Source organism: Sapajus apella, unplaced genomic scaffold (genome assembly GCF_009761245.1).
Source record: "Sapajus apella isolate SASKATOON/1434 unplaced genomic scaffold, GSC_monkey_1.0 scaffold9, whole genome shotgun sequence".
Classification (NCBI taxonomy): domain Eukaryota; kingdom Metazoa; phylum Chordata; class Mammalia; order Primates; family Cebidae; genus Sapajus; species Sapajus apella.
The window spans coordinates 20203209-20215463 of NW_022436949.1; positions in this window are offsets into that span (position 1 = coordinate 20203209).

Consider the following 12255-nt stretch of genomic DNA (forward strand, 5'->3'; position numbering starts at 1 on the left):
AATATATATATATGTATATTTTTTTTTACCTAGGCAAAGTGCTGATTTAAAGGGGAAAAATAAAAACTGCACATCAAAAGGCATCATTTACGAGAGTAAAAAAGCATGCCATAGATTGGGAGAAGATACTCCTTGCAATATTATACCGACAAAGGACTTGTATAAAGATCAGAAAAAACTGCAATCAAAATATGATTTTTGTTGAGTTTCATTCCAGTCCTTGTCTGATACATATGTTTTCATTTTATTACTGTGTTTCTGCTTTGTTTCACAGAAATAGGATCACTCTGTACATGTTGGTTTGTACCCTTTCTCCCCCCCACCTCAGTTTAGTTGTGTATTACAAATAATTGAATCTTAGCACTGTAAGACACAGATGAGCTCCTTTAGTCTAAACATTTCTTGCAGGGTCCTGGAGCAGCAAAGTGACTTGTCCGGGCTTGTGTAATTGAATGATACCGGGAGAGCACTATGTCCTGACCCTCGTCTACTCTCCTCGCCCGGGGAGAGAAAGTCTTATGGAGGGCCCTGCGTTCATCCCTGGCTCTCCCTCTGGGTTGTACCCAGTTGGGTGCCTACCTTTAGAAAAAAGCATTTGTGAAGGTAGGCTTCATGATTTCCTTTACTAGCTCACTTTTTGGGAGTGTACAGATTCCTGTAGGGATGCAATTTTGATGAATTATAATATTCCTATATCCCCAGGATAAAAAGAAAAACTCTTCAGGAGTAAGAAGGAAGAGAAACATTCACTGCTAAGAAAGGCTCAGGTTGCAAGCTTCTCTTGCTTATTTATTAAGGTTAAAAGTTAAACTGGATTAGGACAATCATATTTTTCTGACACATTGAATTGCTTCTTAAGAAAACATATTTAGCTTTTTTTTTTTTTTTTTCATGAATCATTTCAGTCGAAGAGCCAGGAGTTATATTCTTATGCTGGGTAGGAACACTGAAGGCCCCTTTGTGAAGGACTTAGCTAGCTACATGTATTTATTTGGCTCATTTTTTTCCCTGGGTTAAATTTTGACATAAATATTTGTCCGTGGAGCAGGAGGTAAGGTAGTCAGGCTCATTTTTGTGATTTTCCAGAGATAAAATTAGTACTAAATTTATGGGCCTGGTGGCATTGTTCTGCAGGCTGTGGCCTGGAAGGTTTTCCTGTGGTTGTCACCATTTCCTTCTCTCCCAGTTTCTTCCAACTACACTTTCTCTTGGTTCCCAAGAACTGGCTCACTTTGTACTGGTAAGTGAGACGAAACAGGGCTGAGAAGCAAATCAAGAGCTGCCCACCTTCAGAAGAGCAACATTGTGATACTAAGAAATCTTCCCCCCAAATAGACTGCCAGTCCTCAGAGCCTCTTTATGCTAAGACATATGTGACCCTTCATTGCAAGTGATCTTTCTGTGTGCAGAGGTCCACACAGCCACTGGATGCAGGGATTTCCTATTGACTTTGTCAATGTCTGGAAGTTTCAAATACAGAGCACATTTTCCATTTAGGTTTTTTTATTAGAATGTAAGTAAGGCTGTTTTTTGAACAGTGGATTAAATTTCACATCTACCTATTGAAAATGGCCAGAAATTACTTACCATGACATCTTCTCCTTCATAATGGGAAAATAAAGGGGGACAGGAAAATTCCTTTATTGTTTTCATTCTGGTTATAATAATTTAGAAATATAGACAAATATAAAGGAGAAAGTAAAACTTCTTTGTAATTTTACCACTGAAAGATAATGTTGATATAATTTTGGTTTGTATTCTTTTAAAAGATGGGAATCCTACTGTAAATATTCTATCTGTAACTAGCTTTTTAGTTACATATATATTGGCTTTCTTGTATGTCAATAAAAATAAATTCCCATTCTTACCAAATGAGGAATATTCCATATATAAATGTGCCATTTGATTTTAATTAATTCAGTATTAATGACAGTTGGACTCTTCTCAGTTTTCACCAAGTGGTCAATCCCTGTGTTGAAAATCTTTATCATATCCTGTGTTCTTTTCCAATCCATTCCTCAGCATTAATTATTGGAGGGGGAATTTCCATGTCAAATGATTTGTACATCACTTAGGCTTTCAATACATGTTACCATATTTCTTTATAGGGAATTTGTACTGACTTACATTGTCACCAGTAATGCACGAAAGAGACTTGTTGCCGTCATCTTCATCAGTTGTAGGCATGATCACTCTGCTTTCTTAGTCTACTGGGTGAAAGTGCTCTATCACATTATATATTAATTTGAATTTATTTGATTATCAGTAAGAAAGACTATCTTATTTTCTGTTTGGCTGTGTTATGATGTAAATTCTCTTTTCAATTTGCCCTTTTTTCTATGGGAGACGATTTTAAAAATTGATCTGTGAGAACTTATGTATGAATTGTGGTAACCTTTTGTCCATCAAGTATTTTACATATTCTGTTTCTAATTTTGTGTATAGTGTGTTTTGCTCTACATATTTCATTCTCATATAGTTAAATCTATAATGTTTTTCATAATGATTTCTGCCTTTGGGTGTCATGCTCAGAAAGTCTTCTAGAACAGTTTTTAAAAATAAATACACAAATAGGCACAAGCCTCCTTGTGCACATGAATAGATTAGTAATAGAAGGGTCTTCAGATGACCAGAGGGCTTCAGGCTGAATATTTTTAAAATATAGAATTTACAGAATTTTTTACTCATGGAAATTTACTGATGGTAAGTCTACGAAAGATGAAAAAACCTGTGATTCACAATTATTTGATTTGTGATTGTGATTATAATAATAATTTGTAATTTGTGATTATAATTTCTTAGGAATTATTAGATTTAAAATAATCTTTACTCTGGCCTTTGGCATTGAAAGCCATCTATTTCTGTCTGTCTTTATTCCATGCCAAGATATCCATTTTGTTTTTCCTCTGAGTAAGGAGTAAGGTTGAGTAAATAAATAATTTTGAGAAGCACAATGATTACAGTTCTACTTAAAGTGGTATAGTGTCATCATAACAAAAATCAGTACATTTATACTTCATAAACTAATGATGTGTAAGTTATCTTAAGTATTTTTTTCATAACTTACTTAGGTTACAAAAAGTAATAGATTTGAATTTCCTCACAAGCTAAAATAAATCCAGAAATCTCAATTTTTAACTGGCAAAAGGCATAAACACAGTTTCTCTCTTTCTTGAAAATATTATAAATATAGCTAATTGAGGAGAAGAGAGGACTAGAGGAGGGGAGAGACAAAATAAGACAGGAATATTTTCCATGTGGCCTCCTTCTTTAATTCTATGCAATGAACTCATCTCCAGGGTACAGGATATCAGAATTCAAAATATTCAAAATGAGCTAGGTGTTAAACTGTAATAGAAATTCTGAAAAAAGTTGCGTAATATTTAGATTAAAAAAAATCATTTTCTAGACTGCGTGCGGTGGCTGACACCTGTTATCCCTGCACTTTGGGAGGCTGAGGCGGGCAGATCATGAGGTCAGGAGATCGAGACCATCCTGGCTGACACAGTGAAATCCCATCTCTACTAAAAATACAAAAAATGAGCCGGGCATGGTGGCAAGCACCTGTAGTCCGAGCTACTCAGGAGGCTGAGGCAGGAGAACTGCTTGAACCCGGGAGATGGAGGTTGTAGTGAGCCAAGATCATGCTACTGCACTCCAGCCTGGGCAACAGAGCAAGACTTCATCTCAAAAAAAAAAAAAAAAAAATCATTTTCTAGTCAACCAAAATAAGATCCTTTTATCTTTCTTACCAGTTTTGGAGGAAGCTTCCAAACCATCGAGGGCACAGCATAAGCACACTTGATGCCAGAGTTATCCATCCTGCCCTGGCCACTCCTGACTGCCCGCCAGGGACCCGGTCTATCAGTGATTGTGCCCATCCCTGCCTCTACCCACAAGTGACCCTGCCCAGCAGTGACCCTGCCCACCACCGACCCTACCCACCAGTGGCCCAGCACAGGTTTCCATTTGCTTTGGTCCTCTTGTGGTCCTGCAAACCTTTCTTCCTTTACCTCTTTTGCTACATTATGATCCATCAATAAAATGCCACTGGAAAATTTCCTGTGAACACTTTTCACAGTCTAGGTGCCAATCTGTGTAATTTATTCAGATGGCAGGTAAAATATTCAGTATCTTTGGCTGCATTGCATCTAACGTGGGTTGTCAGGAAAAATTAAGTGTAAAATGCTTTATGTAGGATGAATGTATTTATTATCCAAACCAGGACATCTTTGAAAGTGAAGGGATGGAAAGGACTATCAATAAGTAGGCCAGAATAACAGAAATAAACTGGAAGTGTCCTAGGCATGCTAGGGGATAGGATTCCCTTATTTGGAAAACGATTTTAAAATACCGTGTGTGGATATTGTCATCACTGAGTACAAAATCTTCTTGAGATTGCCTGTTAAAATGGATCCCTTTAAAAGGCTCTGATATCTTAAGGAAGCAGGAGATAACAGATGCTTTACACAACTCTATTATCTGGCAATCTTTCATTGAATTGTAGGCTTCCTAAGACATAATTTCTTTTACTTTCTTTTTCAAAACTTTAAGGAATAAGCAGCTAAACAAAATGGCAGATTTATAGAAGATACCACCACTGTAAAGGCTTTTAAAGCGTGTTTATGCTTTCTTCAATTGTATGTTTGCATGTTTTTGATGATTGTGAAATATTTGTAAGTTTTAGTTATTGACTCACTGGATTAGAATGTAGTTTGTATACGATAAACACAAAAAGCTGTAATAACTATTGAGCACTATTTATAAACAGAAATAATAATAGCTATTCCACATATATTTAATCTTGATAAAAACCTTGTACTGTTCCATTAGCCCCATTTTATAGAGAAGAAAATGAGGTTCCCCAGCTGGATCAAAGTCATAAAGTTGAGGCTAAACAGGCCCACTGTCTGAATCTAAAACCCATGATCCTCACTACATGTTGTCTTTTTCATAAGAAATACCTTGAGATTGTTCTTGTCTCATCTCCATCTTCATCTCAATGAAGATGAAATACTCATTTTAGCAGAAATTTCATAGAAATCAACACAAGTTCCAAGTTACTCTGAATTCAGTTTGGAATCATTTACAACATCTATATAAATTTGAACAATGTAGCTGTACAAGGCATATTACTTATTACTTATTAGATGTACAAGGCATATTATTCAGTCTACTACTGAAATATACATTATCACCCACTTCTTATATATTCTGGTCTAGTGAACCCCACAGCCACAGCATCTTCCTGAGCCCTATTTAGATCACAAGTCGTAACAGGCCTCTGCTTACTGTGGGGGTCGTTCACAGGAACACAGGTCTAACGAGTGGTAATGCCATGTGGGTGGGCATGAACATCATGCCATTGACTTTATGGAACAACATAAATAGTAACCTCACTCACGAAACCTGCCTTGGTGTGTTTGTATCCAGGCGGAAAGCTACACCAGTCTCCTAAAGGACCTGAGGTCCAGGAATATTGGGAACAGTGGTGCTGAAAATTCTAGCAATTGTTATCTCGATTCCCATCAAGACAGACCTAGAATCCACCTGCTACTACGTTCTAGAGTCACTCTGAGGTAAAGGGGTATGTGTTTGGCTTTAAGGCATTTGTAATCTACCTGAAGGCAAAAGTGACCTTTCTCCAGTTGCTTTCTTTCCGCATCCCATGAAATTGAGCATGCTGGATTGAAGCATTCATTAGAACGGGTTCCAGTTGTATTTGTCTTTCTAATATCTTCTCCTCTGCCTAGCCCATCAAACATATCAACCTTCTCCTGATCCTAAAAAAACAAAACAACAAAAAATCATAATAAAAATTTCACATTTCTTCAACAATGCCTCCATTCAAATTCTCGCCTTATATCCAGCTTTTTATTTTTATTTTACAGACAGGCTCACGCTCTAACCCTGTCGAAGGCCTGGGCTCAAGTGATCCTCCCAGCTTAGCCTCTGGCGTAGTTGGAACTATACGCATGAGCCACCCCACCTGGTCTTTAGCGTTTTATTGGTGTCATACATTTTTTTTAATACTTCCTTTTTTATTTAAAAATAACTTTTAAGGAATTTTTTACAACTGGGAACAATCCCAGCCTTTCAGAAAATGTGCAAGTATAGTATAAAGTACTCTTTCTCCCAGAACAACTTAAGAGTAAATTACCAACATTACTCTTAAATAATTATTATTTGGGGAAGACCCCAGGGATGTTTCATCTTCGTCTTTCCCACAGCAAGATAGGACACTGCTGTATCCACAGCTCTGCATTTAGAACTGCCGAGCCTAGGGTGTGTATATCTTAACTTTGCTAGGCAATGCCCACGTGTTCTCCAAAGTGACTGTCAGGCTTTCTGAAACAATCGTGTGGCCTCCACTTTTCTCATCAATGAATCTTTCTTAAAGGCCAAATGGTGACCTCCTGTTCCTCTACAGGAAGGGTCCCTGTGAAGATCATGTCAGATCCCTTACTGTCCACAATAAAATATTCTTATTGTCTATCCTCATCCTCCTTGGTTTTTTTTTTTTTTTTTTTTTTTTGTGGTACTTGCATTTTTTTTAAACCATCTCGTATTTTTTGAAACTGTTCTTACAATTAGTTTCATTCACTTGTCTGCTCAATTGTTGAACAAAAATGTATTGGTTGGACACCTGTTATGATTCAGGCATCGCATATCCAGTGGTGAATAAAACAGAGAAACTCTCTGCTTTTTGGAACTAACATCAAACTGAATTAATTATCCTAAACCACAGACCATATCATGTTATCAAATACTTTTGATACCTTCTAACTTTATGTTAGCAAAAACTTTTAATACCTTCTTCTAACTTAAGAGAAAACCTTTACAATCTTTCATTCTGCAGCCTCCTAAAATGATAATATCCTACCAGCCCTGCCCTCTGTTACTATCCTGACATCAGTGAATTCTAAACAGTGGGCCAAGACCCCTACCTGGAAGAACCAAGTTAGTATGCCAGGGGAGCCATGAATCAATGTATATTCCAGTATATGCCTTGTACATCTAATTTCTACATTGTTCAAATTTATATAGATTTTGTAAATTTATTCCAAAGTGAATTCAGAGTAACTTGGAACTCATGTATTGATTGCTGTGAAATACTACTAAAAGTATGGTGAGTATCATTTTGGGAGTCAGGGGTAATGCAAACTTTTTTTTTTTTTTAAATATTTACAAGTAGACCTACATTTTGTAAAGTCTTATTTCTAACAAGTAGGCATCTTTCTCTTTTCTTTTCTTTTCTTTTCTTTTCTTTTTTTTTCTTTTCTTTCTTTTCTTTTCTTTCTTTCAGAGTCTTGCTCTTTCAGAGTCTTGCTCTATCACCCAGGTTGGAGTGCAGTGGTGTGATCCCGGCTCACTGCAAACTCTGCCTCCTGAGTTCAAGTAATTCTCCTGCCTCAGCCTCCTGGGTAGCTGGGATTACAGATGTGCACCATCACACCTGGCTAATTTTTTGTATTTTTAGTAGAGATGGGGTTTCACTATGTTGGCCAGGCTGGTCTTGAACTCCTGACCTCAAGTGATCTGCCTGCCTTGGCCTCCCAAAGTTCTAGGATTACAAGCGTGAGGCACCGCGCCTGGCCCAATTTTTTTCTCTCACTACCCTGCCTCTAAGACTCTGTTAAAGCTTATTGTCCTGTGGCATTAGCTTCACCTGCAAAAATCCTGTCCAAGCTTCAGTTTTTATTTCAGAAATCTCCTCCAAGGTGTCCGTTAATGTTGTAATCTCTTCCAGTGCTATCCTTTGCCATGGTTCTCCCAGTCTTATGTGTAAATGACTATGTTTTCCTTGTCTTTCTATCCCCTGAAATACCTAGCATAGTGTGGGCACATCATATGAACAGAAGAATTACTGTAAAATCGACATAAAGATTGTCCATGAATAATCATCATCAACAAGTATATAGTATAATTATAGTCACCTACATAGAAATTAAGTATTATATTTCAAGTAATGTTTACTTTATTGGAAAAAATAATGCACAAATTCATTATTAGGCTACTTTAGGGTTTTTAGAACTCTAAAATTCACTGGGCTTTTGAATTGTTTTTTAGCCCTTACACCCAATGTGGAAGAAGGTGAATTATGTTATGCTTATTTCAGATGTAAAATAAATTTCCTCTTCCAGACGATTAATATAATAATATTCTTCCCCCAAACAATATTGCCTGATAAATGTATTTCTGTGAAGGACTAACCTGCGAAAGTTGAAGCAGGAGCTCAGACTTGACATTGTGTTGTGACAGAAATCTTACCATTATTTACTGTACAATTTTGATGGATCTTTAAGTTATTATCAGGGACAAAGGCCTTTTCGCATTCATATCTGTATTCTGTACTCCTAGAGAAGCCATACAGCTTTACGGGGAATATGTATTTAAATCATCTGTTAGGCAAATACACATGAGTCTGCTAGAGGAAAAGCTCTTCCTGACCTGATGTTGGACCTAGTTATGTAACACAGACCCCTGCGAGATAATGACTTACAATCAAGACCTAATAGGTAAGACAGTGCTTCATTTCTACTTATCAAAGAGAGGAACATTTGGCTTTTTTTCCAGTTTATTAAAAGTATCTGATATATCTTTTCCCTGTTCACAGAGAATTCTAACAAATTTTGATCAAAAAAAGGTATGTGCCTTTTTTGCATGACCAGCATTCATTCAAACTATCCATCACTTTCAGATCTGTTACAGTATGAAGGTGTACATCTGAGAATAGGAAACAGCAAAGCAATCCTTGGAAAATGCTATGGTCTGAATGTTTGTGTACCCCACCAAATTCGTATGTTGAAATCTAATCACCAATGTGATGGCATTAGGCGGTGGGACCTGTGGGAGGTGATGAGGTCACGCGGGTGATCTCGTGAATGGGATGAGTACCCTGCTAAGGGGCTGAAAGGACCGGAGTTCTCTCCTTTCCACCTTGTGAGGACACAGTGAGAGGCCACCATCTATGAACCAGGAAATGGTGGCTCACCAGACCCACGTCTGCCAGAGCTTTGTCTTGGACTTCTCGGTTTTTAGAACTGTGAGACATATATTTCTGTAGTTTATAAACTACTTAGTCCATGGTATTTGGCTACAGTAACCCAAACAGACTAAGACAGAGACCTTCCAGGATTTCCAAATATTATTTTGGTTTGTATATATCAATCAAGGGAAACCAGTAAAGGGAAGTTCAGAAATGGATTTTTTTTTTCTTGGTCTTTATGATTCATGTATGTTAGAAGATAGGTTCTTACCAGTTGACATTCAGCGTATCACTTTTCCGTCAATTTAGAGAATAGTAATTGTGACTTTAACTGGTGAGCTATCTCAAAATTGTAAGTGATGTTTCTTCAGAAAGAACAAGCTCTTCTTGTCGCAGTGCTGATAGTGTACTGAAGCAACATCACAAGGCCCCAGTAAGAGACACTTTTTATGGCAGGGTGTAGAAAGGCAAGGACTGATGTTCAAGACACAGCTGTGCTCCTGATTCAAAGCAGCTTGGTGGACACGTGGAAACCAGCCCCCCTCCCACAGCAGAGCTAGGAACAGGATTTGGGAAACCTAGAAGAGAAAAATGGGACTACCGTCAGAATGATGGCCGTGCAAATTTGGAAACGAACACCTCATGGCAGTAAGATTAGGAAATACTCCTTAAGGTCAATTGATTCTATCATCAGACAAGCTATTTTTAAAAGTGTTTTTTAAAGCCTCTATATAGTCTTACTGGGGTGCGGTGCTTATTTCTTCCTTCCTTTATCTTGGCAGAACATCCCTATAATAGATTTCCCACCAGGGAATGCCAAATCCTAACATCAAACAGTTATACTCGGAACAAATAAAAATGATTCCACATTTTCCTTTGCAGAGCAATCATTGTTACTATTACTCATTATATTTGAATGTATCCAATTTCTTGATGTATTTCCAGGCATTTGAACACACACACACACATATATATATATATGTATATATACATATATAAAATCTATTTATCCATATATATATATTATATTTATATATATAATATATATATAATATATATATATAATATATATATATAATATATATATATATTTTTTTGACACGTGGTCTCGTTTTGTTGCCCAGGCTGGAGTGCAGTGGCATGATCATGGCCCACGGCAGCCCTGCAAGTAGCTGAAACTACTGGCACATGCTGCCACACCCAACCATGTTTTTTATTTTTTGTAGAGACAGGGTCTCCCTGTGTTGCCCAGGCTGGTCTTGAGCTCCCGAGTTCAAGCAATCCTCCCGCCTCAGCCTCACAAAGTGCTGAAATTACAGTCGTGAGCCATCATGCCTGGCCTAAACATAAATTTTGAAAGATCTTCATTTAGTAAAAATCCAACCAAAGGAGTAAGTAAAGCTTGACAGTAAATGAGACAACAAATTAAGACACACTTCAAAGGTTACTAGGTCTTAACAGAAATAAGAATATTTCAAGACAGAGTTAAGACAGAGCTCTCTTCCTGCAGCTTCTAAATCTTTTTTTTTTTTTTTTTTTAGATGAAGCTTCACTCCCTTCACCCAGGCTGGAGCGCAGTAGCGCGATCTCTTCTCACGGCAATCTCCGCCCCCCGGGTTCAAGCGATGCTGCTGCCTCAGCCTCCCAAGTGGCTGGGACTACAGGTATGTGCCAATTTACCCATCACGTCTGGCTGATTTTTTGTATTTTAGTGGAGATGGGGTTTCACCACATTGGCCAGGATGATCCCAATCTCCTGACCTCATGTTCTGCCTGCCTTACCTCTCAAAGTGCTGGTATTACCGGCATGAGCAACCTCACCCGGCCTTGCAGCTCCTAAATCTAAGTGTGGGCTAGGAGGGGCAGGAGACCGCAAGGTGTCCCTGTCCTGGAGTAAAGAGGGCCCATTTTAGGGTTAATTACAATGGTGGAGGAGATGCCCTGAGAGGAAGGTGATATTTTGAGTCATCAGAATTTAAAATCCAGCTTAACACTTGCTCTCATAGTGAGAAACAAACACCGAGCGTGGGCAGTCATCTGCCACAGGCATGAGCCGTCAGCATCCTGAACTGGTCATTATCCATCTACCAGGCCTTCAGACCTCTCTGAAATGGCTGCCTATAATTGAACTCTAATTCTAGGAGGTTGCTTGATGTTTCTTTGTCAGTTGGGGAGAAAAAGCAAGGAAAACCTATTCTTCTTTAGTTTCACCCTAAAATGCACGCTACACTGAATGATCCAGAGAGTTAAGTGGCATTTGCTGTCTTGAGTTTTCTAGTTTTTGCTCACAGCAAGATGAACAAAGTAGAACATTCAGATTTGCATGTGATATCAATTCAGCAATATCAGTGCTTTTCAGCCCCTCTGGAAGGACAGAAATACTGACTATCAAAATGCTGCTTTGTCTCTTCTCATCCTTTCTTTAAAAATACACTCAGAGTGTCCATGGCATTTATTATTATTACTATGGTTGTGTGAGAAGTGAACCATACTCGCTAAGGAAAGATCCAATGATGTGCTGAGGTGGTAAGATAATTTTCTTTAGATTTTCTCCTACATTACCAAAGCCCCCAAACGTCAAAGCATGACATAGACAATATTGGTGGTTTCAAAGAGTTGGCAGGTTTTAACAGACTGGTGTAAGAATCATGGGTATTTTAATGACAAATCATTTACTTAAATCCCAGTAAATATCATCTACCAACCTGTGTCAAAACAAGGCATTAATACTCTATTTGATTCTTTAGGCAAAATCACATTAAACTTAAGTTATCTCTCCCAGGGATTGTGCTGAAACACCTGTTTTCGTAAGCAGCATGTCCTCCCTGAGAAATACATTCAAAGTAAATAAATAGGATGCAAAGCCATTTTCTAATTCCTGCCAAGGTAAAACCAAAAAGTATCTCCAAAGTTAAGCCAAACTGAAACGGAAATATGTGACAGATTTGTTGACTAATAACCCTACGTTGTTAATTCAGGTTATCTCTGTTTATCTAAAGTTGTTTGATTTAGTCTCATCTTATAAAACGTATGTAACTGAGTTGATGCCAAAACCTACTTTATAATGTATTCCACTTTATTAATCTTGCGAGGAATTCAGACAAAATATACTTTAAACATATTACTATTATGTTTATTTTTAGCTTATTCATTTATAGAATGTCAGAGCAAATTAATACGGACCAGAAAAGGCTAAATTTTAAGATGGGCATTTTAAAGACCTAATATAATGTTGCTTTACTTTCAAAACAGTACCCCATGTATGC